Source organism: Capsicum annuum, chromosome 12 (assembly GCF_002878395.1).
Source record: "Capsicum annuum cultivar UCD-10X-F1 chromosome 12, UCD10Xv1.1, whole genome shotgun sequence".
Classification (NCBI taxonomy): Eukaryota; Viridiplantae; Streptophyta; class Magnoliopsida; order Solanales; family Solanaceae; genus Capsicum; species Capsicum annuum.
This window is the reverse complement of record NC_061122.1, coordinates 40754282-40777070: the sequence shown is the minus strand read 5'-3', so window position 1 is coordinate 40777070 and position 22789 is coordinate 40754282. Positions and strand designations below refer to the sequence as shown.

Here is a 22789-nt window from a genome sequence, read left to right as displayed (position 1 = left end):
GCATCTATATGCATCAGGATCTCGATTCATGGATCTCTCGGTTCGAGAAATCAAAGTAAGAGGCTCGAACCATTTCTTCTGACTCTTTTTCAATTTTGATAAATATTGGTTGATCGTATATTACATTATAGTTCTATGATTCAGAGGATCCATTCCTATTTGATCCTTTGAATTCCATATTCGAAGTTGCGATCAGGTCTATTTATTCAATAGAATCGATTCAATACATTTCTTATGTACCCATAGGTACTATATTGGATTTGAATCAGATATCAGATCAATCTATATTGAGTGACTTCCTCCATTATTTTGTTGCTAGCAAATACCACTATTTTTGGTTTTGGGTTTTCCAAATCATTCTCGCAGGAGATCCGGACCCATTTTTTTCTGATCCTTCGAGAAAAAGATTCATTCTCTTCATAAAAAATAGGAGGTAGAACCAATAAAGATTTATTTTTTGATTCATCCCTGGCCTCATTCAAGAATTGTTTTTGATCCAATTCGTAGGAATTAATAGAAAAGACAAATCCCTTATGATGCACCAAATCTGGCTTGATTATTGATAGAGTGAATAGATCTGCCATTTTTTGAAATCTCTCTTCTGATTTGAAATCATAGTGTAACGTGTATTCTCCCCTGTTCTGGTCATGGAATAGATGAAATAAAACAAAAATTGGATTTTTATTCAAGAAAGAATTCTTATTGGAACTTTCCATATTTGGTTCATCCTTCGGAACCATATCACATCTCAGATATGATGAAATAGGATGAATTGAGACAGTATTTTGTAAATACGTAATTATCTTGAATATATTAACCATTTCTTTATTTTCCGATCACCTGAAAGGGACAAAAGAAAGGTCTTGCTATTTCTTCACCAATTTTTGATCTCTAGTGGACCTCTCAGTAGGATTCGAACGCAGATGAAGTTCTGACCATCTATCAGTGAAAAAAGAACAAATAGATCTTGTAGGATTCCTAAGAAATTCTTTGATTTCTTCTAGAAACAGATGATTAATCATATCCTTCTCATGTTTCATGAATAGCTGGGACACTGAGGAATATCCAGAAAGGCATTTCGGGAATCGGCCTTATTCTATCTCCTTTCGTTCTATTTTAAGAAAGGAAGGATCCCAAAAAATAGATCTTTTTTTTCATTGTTGAATCTCTCTTTGATTAATCAATGTGTGATATTCTGAGTCCTCATTACTAATGGAATGCAGATGATCTCTGGATTGATCAGAAGATCCTTTTAGTTGGGTAGAATCCGTTACTTGAACGAAACTAGATCTTGTGGAATCATATTGAATATTTGACGATACATTCTGTACCTTGCTAAAAAACTGATCCTTGTTTACTAACCACACATTGTCTAACCAAATCCAATTCTCTCACAATACATTCCTCAAAAAATCTGATTCGGGCGGATTCTTCCCCCAACTAACGAAGAGATCTTGGTGGAATTGCCACATATGAAATTGAGCATAGTTTTGCAAAGAAATAGCCCACTTGTTTCTTGAGAAGAGATGGGAAACATGCTCAATATCACTTGATTGAATAGTTGACCCAACCCCTTGTTGTTTGAAGAAACCCTCCACTTTAATTGGTATTTTTTCACGAAAAGCTGACATGAGATAAGAAATCCAATGTTTCACTAAGATTTTGAATAGAGGTCCCAAATTCAAGTTGATTCTATTTTGACACTTCCTCAGAGAAAGATAATCAAACAATTCCTAATCATGGTCCTTGCGGATCGGATAATCCACATAATATAAAAAAATAAACTTCAGATATTTGAGATATTTCTTTTTGAATATGATCTCAATTCCAGTGACGGTTTCATTAGATATCTTACAGCTAAAATCCCTCTTTTTCAGATCTGGTTCCTCCACCAACGCGAACCCCAGTTAGATTCAGGCATGCTACACTTTATAGTTATTGGGAGAACCCAAGTACTCTCCTTTGGATTCAGGAAACAACTCTCAGAGCTTGTTTTTCCTTTGGGAAGATACAGGAGTGAAACAATCAACCTATTGATATTTGAAGACCCAAAGGAGTCTTCCAATGTATCATTTTTGGGTCCAATGGAAATCATTGGTATAGGAAGAAGCCCTATCAAATAGAGATTTTTTCTTTCGACCATATTTAGATTATTAATATGATATATAAGGACCGCTACTACAAAGAGTATTACGCCCTTGATCGTGAAATATCGATTGCTTATTGAACCCTGTGAATTGCGTGAAAGTAGGATACTCCAAATTCGGGGGTCAAAGAGTTTTAGAAAACGTTCTTGGTGGGAAAAACTGTGAATGAGGGATCCCACTGAATTGAATTGGGTCCATGAATCTAAGAAATGGTGAGAATTTCTGATCTCTCTCAATAGCTCTCTCAATTCAAAAATCTAGGATTTGAATTGATGTACTCTCATTGATTCCTCCTAAATTGCATTGCATTGATTCCTCCTAAATTGCATTGATTTATCCTAAAGATTTCATTTCAATTGGAGTTTGGTTATTCACCATGTACGACGATCCCCTCTCAAAATCCATGGATGAATGGTTAAAGAATCTCTTATAGCTAGGGCTAGGACACCTGCCTGATGATTAAAGATATTTCTATCATGCTTTGGAGATGAAGGCTTGGATTGCTGCATATTCTTTGTGTTCAAAAAGCACCCTCCAAAACCCCTGGATCTCTTCATTGCGTGACGATGTCGAGACTTGTGAAGATATGGCTTTCTATTTTTGATAAGCTTATTTTGATCCTGACGCTTGGCATGGACTTGTCGCCTTTTGAGGATAGCACTGTATTGTTTTGCATTCACATAAATGGGAAAAATCTCTATACATTCAAGAGGAAGTGCAACTCTTATGGTGGTGACACCTACCATTTGAGGATAAATGTTGGCATTTGATCCATAAGTATCTATGGCCCTTCCAAAGTAAGTGTCAACCCAAGGTTAGGATAGGCAAGCCGTTATATGATCATGATGCACTTGCGACTGAGGAAGTGTTGGTGGCACTTTCACCTGATAGGGATGCCTTTGTTCCACTCTCGGCTTACATATCTAAAATTCCACCCCAACCTATATGAGCTATCAAATTTTGCAGAACGGTCTTGCTTTTTCCCATTGTGGCCTCCATATGATTAGATTGACCAGTTGACTGAGTAGAAGTTGAATCCTAATCTTTGAAATCGGATTTTGATTTCTTGATATCGGAGTGATGTTTCAATGCAGATTCCACTCCAGTCTTCTTCGAGGGAGCATGTTCTAGTTTGTCACTGGAGTTCCACGTAGATAAGCAACTCACGAATAAAGGAGCAAAAGATTGACCTTCTTTTCTATGTTCACCTTTCTTCAAGAAACGTCAGCATCCTCTTTGAAACCGGTGCTCTAAACGCTTTAGACCAAATATACGGAATACCTCTATGCTACTATAATACACTAGAGCTCTCTAGACTGGAGTTACTTTTTGCTTTGGGTAATGAATGACTTCAGAAACATCTGGTGAGCCAGGCTCTTGTGCTGTTTTCTCTCACCGAAAAACTACTACTGTATTACCTATGGAGTACTATATAGTAGTATTTCCTTTACTTTCCCTAATTCTCATATACAAAGTTTTCCAGAAAATAGAAAAGGGAAAAACAAGACCATCCCTTCAGTCATCACATGTAATACAAACCCTCTTTTCCCTCATAACATCCACCTTCTTTTGTTTTCTTCAGGGCATGTTCTTGATTATTGATCAGCCACCTAATCTGATTATTATTACCATTTATGACTTTGAAGTAGGACATTGGAATGATGCTACTCCTCTTCTTCTATATATATAAGTGAATAGATCTTCGTGATTCAATCGATTCGATTCTCGTTCTCAGCATTGGCGAACTCTCTTTAAGGACAGAAGTGCATCCAAACCTCGTTGTTTTGTATTATTTGTTGGAATAGATAATACATATATGATTAGATGCATATGTAGGTAAGGACTGCTTAGATTTGGACACAGAATGCCTAATTCAAATTTAAATGTAAAATGATATGGGAAATAAGATTTTCCTTTTCTTAAAAGAGAAAAAAATGAAATAGACATTTTCTGGATTATTGCCGATGTAATCATAAAAAGTGTATTTTTCAGGGACCGGATAAACTTTGATTTTTGGCTAACCCAGCACCAAGTATTCAATAGATTTCTTCCTGGAGTTCCGTCCTTTAAGCCAGGAAAGCTACATCTACTTTAATTGATGATTTCTCGCCTTCATCCTCTATACTATATTACATGAAATAGAAGCTATGGTACAGATATTGACCTAACCAAGCTAGTATGAATAATCTCAGCTCTGATCATGGTGTATCATAGCGGGAGATTAGTTTCAAGCCACTTTCTCGAGACCTGCCTACGAAAGAGTTCCGGCTATGCCTTTCCTTCATAACATTCATAAACGAGATTGATAGATGAATAGAGGAGTCCAGCCACAATCATTATTGATTCCCCTGGGAGGAGTTCAACCACTCGAACTCCGAGAGATGAGCCTAATAGTGCCCCAAGCCAAAATAAAGAGAGGAGAAGAATGCAACTATCTAATCGAGATCATAGTTCCGACCATTCCTTTGAAGGCCAAAAGGTGAAAAAGTGTTTAGCCACACTCTCTGTGGAATAGTATTATCAAAGTGCTCTCTTTGACCAATCAACCAAGAAAAATGAAATGAAAGAAACAAAAAGTAGTTGTGCAGCTGGCCCAGAAGAAGATAGACTGGCCACTATATATTTGTCAATCTCTGGGCTTGGCCAAAGACATACCCGGCATACTAAGACTAAGATGAATCATCTTGGTCCCTCAACAGGACTAGTCCCTAAATCCCTAAACGAAATAAGACGCTTATAATCGCAATATACTGCATCAGCTCTTTCAGTCACTACTACCTGTGTTGCACCTACAGTGGCAGAGAGTTTGATAAGACTCTCAGATAAGAAAGATCAATCCTGAATAAGCTTCAGCTGATTCTCAAATGAAATCTTTTTATAAGCAAGGAGCTATCTATAGGAAGATAATTGCCAGGTCAGTCTAAATGGAAGTAGACAAACATAGGAAGAAATGTGAAAGTAGGGGCTGCTAAGCGTCCAGAACCAGAATTCCATAAAAATAGAGTTCTTGGTACCAATCAAGTAGAAATAATATGAATAGCAAGCCAGTACTATATTTATAGATTGGAAAGAAGGGACTTTCCAAAGAGAGGCCCGAGTGGATGTAAGTTGTGCTAAATGAATGAGTTTTCCTAAATGCCCCTTGTTAGCTGTCGTAGGAAGTGGTGAGGGCTCAGGAAGTGAAGAAAACTTTACCAAAGGACAAGTCTGTTCCTGCTTCGTTTTGGGTTCCTAATTCAATCTTCACCTTTCTTGAATGAAGAAAAAGAGTAAAAGAGAAGATATAGTGCAATAGTTACAAAGATAGGAGAAGCTGTCTTCGTTCGGTTCAGTAGAAGAAAGACGAGAAAACAAACAAATAGGAAGAGCACTATGCAAGCTTATAATTAAGCATATATATAAAAGATATCACCACCTCAAGCAGTAAAACAAAGTCTTTATGGATATGTTACTAAAATAGTCAACTATGAATGGTATTCATTGACAGGAGTAACCGCTTTCTAAAGGAAGCAAGCAATTCAAACAGAATGTTGAGGGCTTAAAAGAATAAGATACGTCGAGAGTGAACCAAGGTTCATAGGCGGATCAAAGTCATAAGGAAAAAATGTTGCTTAGACGTAGACGAAGAAAAAGTATAGTTAGACGAAGTCGTAGGAACTCTGGCAACTTAATCCCAGCTACAAGAAGCTAACTCCCTAAGATGAATGAGTCACTTTCTGATCCTTACTCCCCAAAGGAACTCTTAGCCTTATATCTACATGAGCTACATTATGTTCCATAGGTTTAGCAATACAAAAATCTCAATTTAAAATTACCTGAGGTAGGATTACTCAACGATTCTTGTTACCTTAACTCCCTTCTCCCGGGAAAAAGCCTTAGAAGGAAAGTATAGGTGAAAAAATCTTTATCTTTAGATGTTATATGAACCCCTAATAAGGAATCGTAGGCATATAGCTATCGGGTCATACCTCTTCTCACTCTAGCCTTAGGGTTCTTCTTTCAACAATCTAAAATCCTTTCTTCATTTACAAACACTTATGTGATAATATTCCTAACAAATATTCTATTTGACTTGACCGTAGGACATCACCTTCCCCAATGCAATGGAAAATTAGGAGCACGGAAGTTATGAAAGCATGCCCACTTTTGCCGTCTAACACAATGGATCAATACAGGGGAAACTGGCCGAGAAGCCTAAGCTAAATATCAGCTGCCCTAGAGAACAAAGTTTAGTCTTCTTATCAAAATTAACATAAGTGGTCAAGCCCTGCAATGAGATCATGCACCCTAACCCAAGCCTGGACTACTGTTGTATGTTTTGATCCTTCTAGTGGGAGCTTGTTACCATCTATTGACCGTAATCTAGCAACAATGAAAATTGAGCAAGAGCATCTCAAACCGCTTTAAGAATAAAGCATTAAGCATTAAGCAAGAGCCTATCTCTATCGAAAAGCAGCGGCTAGGCGGACATTAATTTCGTAGAAAGGTTGGTTGCCTTGCAGGGTCACTTACCTAGTTCACCAGTACTAGGCTATGAGAGGCTTAACATCATGTCCAATATAAAGACAACCTTGAGAATGATGGTGGCTCCATACGGATAGACGTAGGCCCTAAAACGATAACAAAGACAAGACATTTACAGGGAGGACGTACATGTTCTCGAGCGAGTGCATACTCGATTAGTAGACAAGATTATCAGTATAGTAATATGATGCATCTGCTGAAGCCAAGAATCATAAAACAATAAGCTGGACCGAAGCTCAGCCATAGGTTGTTTTTGTCGTTGAAGCTTCACCGTAGCGACAAAGCTTTCATACTCAGAAGGCAGGCCAGTAAGAAGGAATATAAACATATCAGATTGGGACACCAGTGTATTGATAGATGCCAAGGAGTCACAACTATTCTTGAATGTACGAAGGTAAGCCACCATAAATATATTTCCTTTCTTCTCTCTTTCACTATTATATTCCTCACTAACCCGAATGTCTGTCTTTAAACCATACTTTGGGGAGCAGATCTTTGAACCTTGTTTGAGCTCTTCTTCCCCTTTCTAGACAAGAAAGGAGTTCCCCTTCTCCTTTCTTTTTGTTTTCACTTACATACGCGAATCTAGGTCCAGCCTCGCTTGCATTCAGTTATCAAAGGGGATGCCTACTCTTTTGTTTAAATATGCAAGCTCCTGATTGGTATCAATCACACTTTTGTACAATATCCAATGCCTATTAAAGCACTTACTAGCCAAGCATCAATAGAGTAGCCTACGGATTATTGCCCGGTGACATGGTAAAGGTTGAACCATCAACAACTCTGAGTGCCCTAAAAAGTCTTAAGTTCCTATCAACCACTTTCCCAACAAGGCAGCCGCCATGATAATGCAATATTGTGGTCACAACGACAGAACTATCTTATCAGAAAATTAGAGGATAGATAACAGGTAATGAAGGTCCAACATACCTGAAATATATAGGACCAAACTCTTGTTGGTGCTTGAATTCCTACATAGAGCGGCTTTGTTGTACATCATGAATTTTTTTGTTCATACACCTCACCACATACATCACCAATATTTTGGAACTAATAAAACCTGACTATTGGGTTAACCTTAACATCAGTTAATGCTAGTCTGAGAGAACCAGCACAGAGGAGGCCAAGAATCTTCTCTATCAGGGTTTCCATAGTAATATATACCAGAGAGGGGGAACTCCTAACAAAATCACCATGAGACAGGGATTTTATCCCAAACATCTCTTCCTGGATGAGTGGCTATCGCGCCTAACCTTTGAAAGTTAGCTGCTTCTCTCTCTTATTCCTTATCCGATTCCTTCCAGTGGCTTGGAAGCAAGCTACCCACGCTATATAGAGGGATAAGATCAGCAAGATTGAAGAATTGAAGATGACTCGAAGAGGGAGAGGCCAAAGAGAGAAATGAGGATGCACCTATAACCCTTGAATTAGAAGGAATTCAAGTAAGCGGGGGAAAGTTTAATTAGAAGAAAATGACCCCCTTTTTGACTTTCCACTTGCTAATGAACTTCTACCTCAGCTAAATGTGAACCTTGACCCAGAAAATGAAGTCTTTCCTAATCTATCTCATAGTATTACTAAAAGTATCTGGGATCTTCTTGAAGGAGATGCCGCTAATTTACCTTCCTTAGGTCTCAATGTGATTGATCTGGCAGAGTGGATAAACAATTACCTAGACTTCGTATTTCTGCTTAGTCTCACCTACTATTGTAAGAATCCTAAAGACCTGGTGACTGGACATATTTCTTCTTTGCTAGTTCCCTTGAGTAGGTATAAAACTTCCTTATTCTAGGTTATTTGGTACTGCCTTCTTTTGTAGACTCCTAGGAATTCCGTATAGAGAAAAAGAGAGTCTTCAAGTTGAACTAGCTCTAGGGTTGCTGAAAACCTCTTTGCCTTCAATTGAGTACAGGTTTTTGAAGTGGGCAAAACCTCTGCCTTAAGGAAGAGTATATAACCCAAGGCTACGAACCAAAGGAGAGAGGCTAGGTTTCAATCAATAGAAAGAAAATGAAATAGATCCACTATATTTATCACAATGAATTCTACTTGTTCGATACACTATTTTCAATATAAATATTGAATACTGAAAAAATCAATTTCATAAGAAATTTCATAAGAGAAGAAGATGAGGCAAAGAAGGAATTGATAGAGGTGCGTCGAGAAGTTCAATACCTTCTTGATCGAGAAAATGTCCTTACTTGTACTTCTATTTATTTTTCGAGATTGGGTTAGTGCTCAGTGTACTGCATGTGATGCCTATGCTTTGCATGAACATCTCAATGTCCAAGATAAAAGGAACGAGGGGAAGAATTGATGAGGCAAGTGTTCTCGAAAAGAAAATTATGATGGAAAAAGTGTGAGGAGAATTCTCAAGTCGAGATGTTAGACAGTGCAAAATCAATAGGTGAAGGAGCTGCTACAATTGCTTTAGCGGAGCTGCTATCGGTATTGGAAACGTCCTTAGTTCCTCGATTCATTCCGTGGTGCAAAATCCATCATTAGTAAAGAAATTATTTGGTTATGCTATTTTGGGCTTTGCTCTAACTGAAGCTATTCATCGTTTTACCCAATGATGGCCTTTTTGATCTCATTTGTATTCCAAGTCCTTTAGTAATCGTTTACAGTGGGTGGATAAGCAGGAAGGGATCCCCAGCTAAAAATCAGGTACTGCCCAAGAAGGTCAGTAAGGTTCCTGCTATGGTGAATGATCTTTCACTATAGTGGGAAGAAGATAGGTGGAAGCGAGCAGAGCAAGAGAAAAAAAAGTTCCAGTGGTGGCTTATCTTCGCGGTCCCACAACATAGTAAGAAGAGTGGCAATGCTGGGTAAACCAATAGGCATTGAGCTTACACGATCCAAGCTGAGCAAGGAATCAAAACCTTCCCAAATAAATGTAGGATTCGTCGAATGTTAATTCGTGAGCAAAGCTGATCAAAAAGTGTGGTGTACTTTTTCTCACTTTGAAGGGTAAGGATCGGCTGGATGCCTTGGAGGCACCATAGATTGCACCATTGACAACGACGCTTTTGAGTGCCCCTAAACTTGAGGGGGCCCTAGATCAAATTCTAGGCTTAGGTTACCAGTTTTGCAACCCTTCGAATCTCCCTTCTAGAAAAGGTTCAGTAGATCTACCAGGTTACTAGAAATGACCAAAGAACAAAAAAAAACTTCACCTAGAGATGAGCTTGACTGTAACTCTAAGACCAACGCGGTCTGATATGGAAAAGCTATCTCAACGTATACTCTAGCTCCAAGATGTTTCTCTTATTGCTAGCTCTTATTTATGCCTGGCACTGAAGAAGAAAGATTAGAAACACCTTATACGCTCTTTGCAATGTGAATAGAGAATAGGTATAATGGACTAGAATTCATAGTAGAAAGAGCTATGTGCACCATCCCTTAGCATTATTATGTCTATGCGTGCTTTTAACATTCTATATCTTAGTGCGAAAATACACCCTAAAGTGCTTTAGTGGGAATGCAGAGGATTGATTGCTTGGTAGCCATAAAACCAGTCCCGAGAACCTTTGCTTGTCAGGTGCACATTCAAAAGAGAGTGTAATGTAAGTGAGGGTGTGCCCCACCCCCCTTTTGTTGTCAAGAAGTGGTTAGCGATCCAGGAAGCTCTCTTTTAAGTCCTCATTGGTCGAGTAAAAAAAGAAATCCAAAGCCGTTCAGTGGTGAGTCGGGAGATCAGAGATGCCTTCTATCGATCGGTTGTAGTCGATAAAGGCCGTAAAATATAGGAATGCAGTGGTGGCTGTCTGGCTACAATCTTTGGTTTAGTTTGGCCTCGACGAGAAGAAAATGCGAGAATCCCTCCCGGCTCGCGTTCTTTACAATGCTGTCCATTCCTTTCTGACTTCCTTGGGTAAACCACCAGAGACGGACTTACCATTTGCTGTTCTAGTGGGTATATTTTTTCACTCGTGTTATAGCTGCTAAAAAGATATTTCACATCTTTTAGAATGACACAGCAATTCCAGACTCTTGGTCTTTAGTAACCCAAGTGAGAAGCTCTTCTAGCTTGGCAGTAGAATTAGCTTAGCAGTTAGAAGTGGGAGGAGCCTAATCTATAGAAAAGTCTTAGTCCAATTAGCTTTTCGTTGGAGTCTTTTGAATCTCTATAGTTATCTGGTCGTTAAGAAGAAGCAAAGTCCCTTGACGCTTAAGTAAAAGGTTGACCTTCCTATAGAAAGAATGAGGAAAAGCCCTATATGAATTGATCCCTATGCTCGGATGCCCCCATAAGAGCTATCTCAAGTGGAAAAGACAAATATCATAATAGGAAGATGTAGCTTCATAATACTCGCCCCATTTCATTTTGCTCGTTAGGTTCAACCTGCCATAAAAGAATTAATAAAACCCTTTCCTACGGAAGAATTCCTATATGGAAAGGCTACGTCTAGGTAACGTTCTTACCAGCTCTTTGTCTAGACCCTCCTCTAACCTCTTAAGAAGAGATGGGAAAGCTGCCTTAGAGAAGGAGTGGCTTTCGGCCGTAAGAAGTGGAATCAAATAAAAGAAGGGTTTCGATCAATTGAACTTTAGAAAATAGTCCATAGCAGATAGATTGAGTTTTAGTTCTGCGTCTGGCCTTGTTTTGGCTTAAAGTAGAGCAGCGGACAAGGGATAAAGAGAAAGGAGTAGCACAAGCCGGCTAAGCTATTACCATTGATAAAAGAAGTGGATTCTCAACTCTTATGATAAGAGAGAGAGGTAGGATTAGTAAATCCAAGTCTTAGTTTCTAGATTTGGGAAAAGAAGCAGCATTCATTGACAGTCAAGAGACAACCTACACTAATGTGCCTGGCTCCCGTCTCAGGGAAAGCAAGAAGTGCAAAAATCTCATCTCAATAGGTGCCTTACTTCCATTCCCAACTTAAGTGTCTATATCTCTCAAAAAAGTGAATCTTATGGAACCTCCGAGAGGGACTTGTTTGAGTAAAGAGATAAGTAAGGGTAAGATTCATTCCAATTGAGTAGGTGAAGAGTCTCTTTCGAGAAAAATCCTTTACCACGCCTAACTAAATGAAAGAAAGTAAGAGAGAGAGTGGATGCCTATTTTAACAATAAAAATAAAGGACTTTCTTATCATAAGGCTGTCACTGCATGAATCTGGTAACTAATGCCGCCAGAGAGGCTGAGGTGAGTATCGTCGCATCGCCTCTTCCACACTTCTTTTTCTCTTTCTTCGGTGGATAGTGGTATAAAGTAGGTGAAGATTAACTCTGATCCTGTGAAGATGTAGTCTCTTTATTAGATGTAGTCTCTTTATTAGATAGAGTCTCTGAAGAGTTTAGACTCAAACCTTTGTTAGCTATTATTTTTCTTAAATGCTTAACCTCTCTTTTAAGATATCTATTTTGCTATTCCAGTATTCTTTTATCCTGTCTAGCGTATTATTTCACTACGAATGCTTTTGTATCAACCCAAACATTATTCTTATCAAAGACAGCTTCCCCCAACTCAACCAGGTCGCCATGAGTAGGACACCGGCCATAACATAATAGACAAATCCAAAATATACTCGTATAAGTAAAGGGAGTTCAAATAGATATTGGTTGTGCCCAAAAGGTTATGAATCAATTTACAAGTCCAATTCCAATGTCTTTATTTCTAGTGGAAATACATCGCGAACCCATGTATATATCATCTGCTAATACATGTCCAAATTAATGTTTGACTAAAAATCCTTTTCAGCATTATCCCATTCCGAGGACTAATAGAAATACCCTGGGTGGTGCCGCAATCCGTTCGACGTACAACAATGTGTTGAACTAATTCAACAAGTCTGCGAGTGAGATATCCAACATCTGATGTTCATACAGCAGCATCCATAATACTTTTACGAGCTCCGTAGCAAGAAATGATGTATTCTTTTAAAGAGAGTCCTTCGCGCAAATTTCTTTGAATAGGTAAATCAATCATATGTCCTTGTGGATATGACATTAATCCTCTCATACCTACTAATTGATGTACTTGAGGTGCATTTCCTCTAGCTCCCGTGAAAGACATTAAATGAACTGGATTAAAAGGTCAGTCATCCTATAATTCAGATTCATTTCATGTCGCAAATATTCACTTGTAGCATACCATATTTCAATAGATTGAAATAATTTATCTAACGCGTGTACATTACCATAATGATGGTGTTTTTTTCAAAATCAAACTTTGTTGTTCAGCATCATGAACGAGCCTTCCCTTAGAAGGTATTGTTAAAAGGTCATCAATTCCTAATGAAATAGATGTAACAGTAGGTTGTTGGAACCCTAGAGTTTTTATTTGATCTAGGATATGTGATGTATATGCCATTCCAAAGTGCTCTATTAATATACTAATAATTCATTTCATGGTAGTTCTGTCTATCGCTTTATTCTGAAGGACCAGATTGGTCCGTTCTGCGATAAGTACCTCCTTATTCTGCTGATAGAATTCGACAATGGGTTTGAGTCGGTGATTGTAAAACTTCTTTTTGTCGATCTTGATTCGCGTATAAATTCTGGAACTATGTACATAGCTGAACCGGAGAGCCCCAAAGTCCCACGGTATCATAGAATTACATTAAGTACTATATAAATAGGCTCGAGAAAACCCCTGTATAGCTTTTTCAATTTCTCGATAAAGAGCAATATGACCAATGGTGGTGCCAATGTATATAAAAAGGATTTGTTTTTTTAGACTTCTTACTATTAGATAGTGTCCATAAATCTCATAAAAAGTACCTAAAGATTCATAGTGAACTTCGATGGGAGTTTTTCTTGAAGCAATAACGCTTTGATCTAGTAGCCACCGGAGCAACAAAGGACTATCTAAATTGATTTGTTTTTGCCAATAAGCCCTAATTTCATCAAAGGAATTCAAAAAAAAGGGTTCTTTCGTATACTTATAGTAACTATTGTCACTTCATTTTTCATTTTGATAATTTCTGCGATTACATGGATTATATCTATTTACACAAATACCTCGGTGATTTCTGCTCGAAAATATATAGAGTTTAATAAGCATATCTTGTGTTGGTACAAAAATGGGATCCCCAATAGCCGGAGACAAAATATTCATATGAGAAAACATCAGTAAACGGGCCTTTACTTGAGCCTCTATGTATAAAGGTACATGAACAGCTATTTGATCTCCATCAAAATCGGCATTAAATCTGTTGCAAACTAATGGATGTAAACAAATAGAGCGCCCCTCCACTAAAATGGGATGGAATGCCTGTATGCCTAATCTATGCAGAATGGGTGCTCTATTCAGCAATACAGGATGTCCCTGCATAACTTCTTGAAGGATTTCCCATACAATTGGCTTTTTTTCTCGAATTTGACTCTTAGCAACTCCTATGTTCAAAGCAAGATGTTGTCTAATTAGACCACGAATTACAAAAGAAATTCTTTGAACAAAGATGTGAATTAGGAAGGATTGGTTGATGAAATATAAACTGAAGACTGAATTTTCATATACCCTAGAATAATACATTTTTGTTACCACGACATATATTGGTATCCACCGATCATTTGATTGGGCTGAAATTTGGAATGGGTGCACTTGATGATATGTATCATTTGAAAAATAAATGTATTCTTTCTGTAGTAGATCTTTTATAAGATCAATTCAGATTGGCTCTGGTTTGTTTAGAAAATGTGGTTCAAAGGACTATATGTGGAGCAATTCGTCATAAATTGATACCGACACCTCAGAATTTGATAACCTCAACTCCATTAACAACTACTTATGAATCCTGTTTCCGTTTACACGCATTACCTCAAGTTTTGGTCGAACTAATCCATTAACACAAATAGGTCATTGGAGAAAATGTTGTTATTTGGGCCGTGGAGGACTGACAGGTCGCACTCCTAGTTTTAGAATACGAGATATCCATCCTAGTCACTACGGACGTATTTTCCCAATTGACACATCTGAAGGAATCAATGTTGGACTTATTGGATCCTTAGAAATTCATGTGAGGTTTGGTTATTGGGGGTATCTAGAAATCCCTTTTTATGAAATTTTTGAGAGGTCAAGTAGGGTACGGATGCTTATTTATCACCAGGTAGAGATGAATACTATATGGTAGCGGCAGGAAATTCTTTTGCCTTAAATGAGGATATTCAGGAAGAACAGGCTGTTCCAGCTCGATACAGTCAAGAATTCTTGACTATTGCATGGGAACAGGTTAATCTTCAAAGTATTTTTCCTTTCTAATATTTTTTTATTGGAGCTTTCCTCATTCCCTTTATCGAACATAATGATGCGAATCGAGCTTTAATGAGTCCTAATATGCATTGTCAAGTAGTTCCTCTTTCTCGCTCCGAGAAATGAATTGTTGGAACTGGGTTGGAATGACAAGCAGCTATAGATTAGGGGGCTCTTTCTATAGCCAGATGCGAGGGAAGGGTCATTTATACCAATACTAACAAGATTCTTTTAGCAGGTAATGGAGATATTCTTAGAATTCCATTAGTTATATATCAACGTTCCAATAAAAAAACTTATATGCATCAAAAACTCCCGGTTACTTGGGGTAAATGCATTAAAAAGGTAAAAATTTTAGCCGATGGTGCTGCAACGGTTGGTGGCGAACTTACTTTGGGGAAAAATGTATTAGTAGCTTATATGCATGGGAGGGTTACTATTCTGAAGATGCAGTACTTATTAGCGAGCGTTTAGTATATGAAGATATTTATACTTCTTTTCACATACTGATATATGAAATTCATACTTATGTGGCAAGTCAAGGCCCTGAAAAAGTCACTAATGAATTACCGCATTTAGAAGCCCATTTACTCCGCAATTTAGACAAAAATGGAATTGTGATGCTGGGATCTTGGGAAGAGACGGGTGATATTTTAGTAGGGAAATTTAAACCCCAGGCCATGAAAGAATCATTGTATGCCCCGGAAGATAGATTGTTACGAGGTATACTTGGTATTTCGGTATCTACTTTAAAAGAAACTTGTCACAAATTACCTATAGGTGGCAGAGGGGCTGGTTATTGATGTGAGGTTGATCCATAAAATGGGTGGTTCTTGTTAGAATACCGAAACAATTTATGTATATATTTCACAGAAAGGTGAAACCAAAGTAGGCAATAAAGTAGCCGGAAGACACGGAAATAAGGGTATCATTTCTCAAATTTTGCCTAGAAAAGATATGCCTTATTTACAAGAGGGAATATCCGTTGATATGGTCTTTAACCTATTAGGAGTACCTTCACCAATGAATGTAAGACAGATATTTCAATGTTCACTAGGGTTGGAGGGAGACCCTTTTTTACAAAATACAATAATTGGGCTTGAATTCTTGCCATACTATCCAGTTGATCTACCACTATTTTACTTTGCACGTTCTGGATAGGCGCGCATCCTCATAGAGCGAGGGACAAAAAATATCAATGAAAGACAAGAGTGCGAGCTAGCTGATCTACCGACAAGTCCTTGATTTCTTATCCATGAACCTCATCATCTTCTATGCAGTCTTCTCTAAGTATGAGCGAGCGGTGTTGCTAATTCGAATGGTGTACGCCCGTAGCTTCCCTCCTTTGCAAGTTATAGGATAATTATGCCATATCAAGAAGCCTATCCCAGTCCCACTAGTTTGTACTTACAAAGTGCCTCAAGTAAGACTCAAGTATGGCATTACCCGGCCGAGTGGAAACTCGTGGAGAAGTGCAACTTTGAAATCAAGAGTGGAAAGAGCTTTGTCCAAAATTGACCCATGAAGCATGGGTCTCAGTCACTTATGATAGTACGTGGTAGTCCCCAAACTTTACCACGTTCTTAAGGAAGAAAGGAGATGCTTCTTTGGCCTTGCAATCCGGTGATGTGGGAATGAAGGTTGCATACTTTAAGAATCTATCAACCACCACCATAATGGGACCGCACAATGGTAGTGCCGTGATGAAGTCCATCGTGACAGTATCCCATGGTCACTCCACCACTTGTAGAGGTTCCAAAAGTCCATCGGGCTCCTTGTTCACCACTTTGTCTTGTTGGCAAATAAGACAAGTCCGCACGTAGCCTTCGATCTCATCCCTTATTTTCAGCCAATAATATGCCGACTCCAAGAGCGCTCGCATTCCTTGTTGCCTCGAATGACCAGACCAATTTGTATCATGACATTCCTTTTAGAAGAGTGTCCCTTAAGTTCCCCTATTTAGGAACATAGAGGCGGCCTTCAACTCTTCAAAGGCTCTTTGGCAGCTCTCCGTCCACTCCCAAGGATGGTTCTTCTTTGGGTGAAGCAATGGCAAAATACCCCTTTCTAAATAAATCGATGATAATCATTCACTAGCCCCAGAAATGACCGCAACTTGGTCATAGAAGTAGGAACCTCCCACTCTCTTAAGGAAGATTCCTTGGCCTCGACCAAATTGATTTGGCTTATGACTTGCCCCAAGAAGTCTACCTCCTCCTTAATGAACGAGTACTTCTCTTTTTTGATGTAAGATTGAGTAGTTAGAAGATTTTACGTAGAGGCTCAACGTGCTCCTCCGGGGTATTACTATAAATGACTATGTCATCCAAGTATACCACCACGGACTCATCAAGGTATCATTGGAAAATCTTATTCATAAGAGTGCAAAACATGGCTGGTGCCTTACTGAACGGCATCACGAGCCACTCGAACGCTCCATACCTTCTTACGCACGTGGTCTTGGGCTCATCTCCTTTGGCTATGCGCACTTGGTAATATCCTTTGCGCAGATACACCTTTGTGAAGAACTTGGCCTTCCCCAATCTATCGAACAAGTCAGCGATCAAGGGAATAGGGTATTTCTTCTTCATAGTTATCTTGTTTAGTGCGCGATAGTCAATGCACAGTCGCAATGATCCATCACGCTTCATTTAGGGGAAAGTGAGAGCACTAGATCGAATACATAGGACTGCCCATATTTTTACCTTAGCTCTACTTAGACTACTTCTCTATTTTTCCTTTTTATGATTGTTTGCTTCCAAAGGCTTACGCGGGACAGCAGTTCCATTCATATCCATAAAAGAGGAATGAAGATTCCCGATTGGGTTCTTGGATTTGGAGGCCTTGCCGCATGCTTTGTTTCCATTATCGCCATTATTGTCAGAATTTCTTCCTTCACCATCAAAAAGGTGGAAAAATATGAGAGAAGAGGAAATGAAAGCCAAACATATAGTAAGGTACCAAAATGGTTGTCACTTGCGGTAAAAGAATTTGGTTCTGCTTAAAGGGTGGTGCTCTGAGGGACAAGGGTACCAATCCTTTATTTTTGAAAAAGACGTTTTATTGGTAGCTCCCCAATTGAGCACGCACCTCCAGTGTTGTCTGTATAAGTTTTAGCTATAACAGCAGCATCAGAAAGAGTAATCTGGGATGAATATACCAAGACTTGAATTTTAAGCCTATGTCTTTTGCTTGCCTAAGGTTAAGTTAAGAAAAAGAGAGAGCTACTGGACACTAAGGGGAGTGTAAGTGATCTAACAGAACTGGCTTGTCGAACGGAACTCAGACTCAGACTAGAGATATAAAATGACCTAGGATAATGGACCTCTAGATGTAGCACTGGATGTAAGAAAAAATCCTTCTCCCATCGGTAGTTGGAAGGAGAACTGAAACTGGATATAACTGAAGGAAAGGCTATATAGGTACGGTAGGAGTGTACGGTTAAACAGGTAAGCGAAGGCTCTCTCTCTCACTCCATGGTCTTGTGTAAAGACTTTCCGCCTATCTATTCTTTTTTATCTCTTTATTCAAAGTAAGCAGATCGAAAGCACAAAAAGGAATGTCTTAGTGTGCCCTTACTCTAATTCAAAATCCATCTCTTTCTTTCTTTTCTAATTCCTCTCCCTTCATTGCTCGATCCACTTGTAAATTCTTGGTGTAATACTCACTCGTAAATGATTGGTGTCCGAATTTCTCACTAAGCAGGTGTGATCAGTCTCATCCGTGTAAAAATTGGGAATTCCTTTCCCAACTTATCCCAGAATGGGCGTTATGGCAAAGAACAAGAAGAAAACTAAAGGAGAAATTTGTCCAATAGTAACAAAGCATGCCTCCACAGGTTGACATCCTATCCAACCTAGTAGAAAGAAATCCGCCAAAAGAAACCAAAATATTCCTTGGTGAATCGGGCGAAAACTTTAACTACGTACATACATAATTTTAAAAAAGGGTAAAGACAACAGACATATAACAACTGGTGCTATTACGGCTACACCTCCCAATTTGTCAGCTATACTATAAAGGATGGCATGGATCGGTAGGAAATACCATTCTGGAACAATATGAGGTGGGGTGGACATCAGATTAGCATGTAATAATTGTCGGGATGCCCCAAAACATTAGGAGCATCAAAGATCCAAATTGAAAAAAAAAGAAGCAAAAGCTACCCAACCTACTATATCCTTTACATAAAAATAAGGGTAAGAAGCAATTTTATCCATCTCTGAATGTACACCCAATGGATTATTGGATCCATATTGATGATATGTGGCCAGATGAAGAAGACTGGTGCCTACTAAAATAAAGGGGAGTAAATGATGAAGACTAAAAAAATGATTTAAGGTGCAATTGTCCACGGAGAACCCACTCCAAAGCCAAGTCACTATGGTATCTCCTACTACAGGTATGGCACTAGCTAAGCTTTTAATTACTGTAGCTCCCTAAAAGCTCATTCGACCCCAAGGTAGTACATATCCTATAAAAGCTATCACAATCGTTAATAGGAAGATTACAACTCTGTGATTGAGTTAGACTATTTTCCTTTAGTTCTTTGTAGTCAGTATTGACTGAGAAAGGTCTCCTGCTTTGATTAAGTTGAAAGCAACAACTCTGACTTCTTCGTGTTCGGGGGAAGGCTAGTAAGAGTTGATGAAATCATAAAGTCTGTCTTAAGTAGGGCTAGTAATCCTATCTCAATAGTAATCTCAGCATCTTCCTAACTGATCATTCAAGAGAGGCTCGCACATACCTCTTAGGTAGACGGGTTAAAAAGAAGGATGAAGAAGGGGACTATGAATTTCATAAGAGGATTTGGTAGGTCCCGAGAACTTAAGAAGTGAAGAGACTCTAAGATAGTTTTTTTGTACTAGCTCTCCTCTAACTTAATTGCCTTAGTCTTCTGAATTTTGAACTTCAGAAGGAATTTTCTCAAGAGATTCCTTTCTTTTCTAAGAGATTTCGGTTGAGGCCCATAGGTTTAGATCGGGGAGCTAATAGGCAGTGATTGGGGGTCATAGGTCCACCAATGGTGTAACCGCATCCCATAGCTGTTTTCCATTCATTAATGAACTGGTACTGGCTTTCTTTCCTCTAGTTCAAACAATTCCTACTGATTCTTCATTCACACTTTCTAAGAAATTCCATAACCCCCAGGAATAAAGGACACTCAATGAAGATCTATTCTAATTTTATAATGGCACCCGAAGCTCATTGGGATTTCAAAGGCATAACAGGGAAGAGAGGACCCGCTAAACTCACTACAATGAAAGCAGTCGCAGTCGAGGATCTCTTTTTATGGCTGTATGTAGTGTTTGCCCTCCAACAAGAGTCGGGCCTTTGTTGTTTCAGTACATTCAGTTCCAAGTAAATTAAGTTCGTGTAGGTCGTAGCGAGGAAAGGACTTGTCTAAAAAGGATTCATTCACTGTCAATCTGGCAAGGGGTTGTGGGTCAGAGCAGATTCCATTGCTTTAGGGAAGGAATAGCGGAATGGTTAGGGGGCTAGTCTTTAAGCAGCTGGCTTCCACGTAGCTACAGCTGCAGAGGATAGTATATCACTACTCAAACCTTTTATTATTATTACGTTAAATTAACATACGTAGGTTTTTGCAATCACTCTACTTACAGAGAACCTAAGAACTACAAATCAGCCTTTAGGCAGGCAGCGGAAATGGTCAATTTCTTCCTCCTTTGCAATGACTTCGTCCTTTCCTCTTCACTATATGAAATTCTAGCTAAACCTCAGATTATGGATTCCTTAAGTAAGCAGCTTACTTTGAAGATGGGTCATTTGCATAAACTCCAAAGTTTTAGCTTACATCAATAAACTCCCAAGCCTGCCAAGGCATGAAGGCAGTTAGAAAAAGGCTATAGTACTAGTGTGGTTGTTTAGACTCTCTCTTACTCTGAAAGCTATGGTATGGCATCATACTTGGAATGCAAAGCTTTCTTTCTCAAAAGAGTAGGTTAGACTGAAGACCAAGCCAATCTCTATTATCTATTAACCCAAAATGTGTTCAATCAACGGACGCGTAATCAGTGCAGCGCAGCGATATAATGAATTGATCTTACTACATAGACTACATAGAAAGAAGATTGCTTACTCAGTCGCACTCTTAACTATATATAGATGTGGATGAAAGTGACAACTTGACTTGGTCAGTCAGTCATTCTTAACTCTTTCCTTCTGATACAATCTTGAATCCTCAAAAATCTCAAATAATAAGTCCAAACTAATGAATTGACTTGAAAGTGGCCAGCTATCAAGTGTGAGGACCCCCCATCCCACACCATATTCATAACACTAGAGAGTCAAAAATGTTTGATGGCCAACCTACTCCAGGGATCCAGTATCCTTTGAGGTAGATATAAAAGACAAATAAGGTGAGTTGGGAGGAGGTTTCATAAGGTAATCTAAAAAAAGGATCTGAAATCACAATAATGAACTTCTTCAATCTAAGAGTACTTCCTTTCTTTAAATCTAGCAGTGGAGATATATACAAAGGCGGATGCTTAGGTAAGTGTGCTAGTGTGCAAGACCAATTAGGCTTGTCAGTTAGACTTCCTCTGAGCATGCAAGAAGCTGTCCAGAGTTAGGCTTGGTCGTACCCCAAAGAGTAGTCAGAGTCTATGATCCCAACACCTATACAATTTAGGAATCGAACATCAAGAGATAGAATAATGCAAGAGTCTCTCTAGTTAACTGATAGATAAGGCACCCATAAGCAGGGACCGAAGAGATAGAAAAAGGTAAGACACGCCAATCGACCCGAATAGATAACCTGTGGGAGAATCAGTGTACCCAACCTCAAGATAAGAAGAAAAGGCCGCTTCAGATGCCTTCCCTTTCATTTTCCTCTTCCCAAAAGAAATGACGTAAGTAGAAGTCCCCTTTTGGCTAGTTAGGAGAACTCAATAATTGAGACGACTCGACTCGTATCCAGAGTAAAATCTCTTGACTAGCTTTAGAGCACACAAAACTTGATACTATTTTGTTATCGGTCACCGTTAAGGATGATTTGGCTAGTATTCATCGAATTGACTCCATAGAAGAAAAGTAAAGAAGGAGCTTTCTATTTGGGTCTACTCGATGAGTATCCCATGAATTTACGTTCCACAAGTGCAAAGCCTTCCATTTCAGCGGGTTGAATGTACCATAAAGGACTATGATATCTTTCGTCAAAAAAGTAATTGTGTAAATTCTGCCTTTTTTTATCCCAATATCCCACTTTTTCTATGAGGAAAAACCTCACAACACTGCACTGCACTTCAACACAAGAGAAGAGGACCGAGCGCTTTGTATCTTCGGGATAGGAGTTGGCAGTCTTCTTAAAGAGAACTTCCATCTAATACTCATTATGGATTAATTCATGTTTCTACTCTATTTTCATTACGAGGATGTATCACGTCAGGATCCATTGCTCAAACCGAATTACGCCAGCGTTATGGATGTTTCTGGATTATGTAAATTAATAGTTGTACCAAAGATAGCACCTTCTATCAAAAATGGAAAATTGGATATGGAGATTCCATACGGTTAGAAATTAATACATACACAAAGGGCTTCAACAGGAATGTCGTTTCGATCCAATCCATTCTTGGGGTTAAATAAAGACAAAAAAGGATATGCCAGTGACCTAGCACGAAAAAGCACTCTCCGAGGGCATGGAATATCATATTTTTTGGTTAAAATATCCACAGTAATGTCTCTTTAGATACTCCGCTCGAAATAGAGGAAAGGTCAATTCAATTCTTGATGGAAACAAAATTTTGCAAATTATCCCCCAAACTGGAAGATCATTTTGAGATCTTAGAACATATTCAAGGGTTCAATGTTTCTATTGTAACTTTGGCCAACACACAAGATGAGAATTTACCACCGTGGGCAGCTTTTTGCAAAAAGATGAGGGGGAAACTCAGTAA

The 22789-nt window shown here is 38.7% G+C and overlaps 2 pseudogenes; one reads left to right on the top strand and one right to left on the bottom strand.

Moving 5' to 3' along the window:
- Window positions 1–2518: 2518 nt before the first annotated feature.
- Window positions 2519–6999, bottom strand: LOC107849314 (annotated as a pseudogene).
- A 15225-nt stretch (window positions 7000–22224) lies between these two features.
- On the top strand, window positions 22225–22789 carry LOC124889379 (annotated as a pseudogene).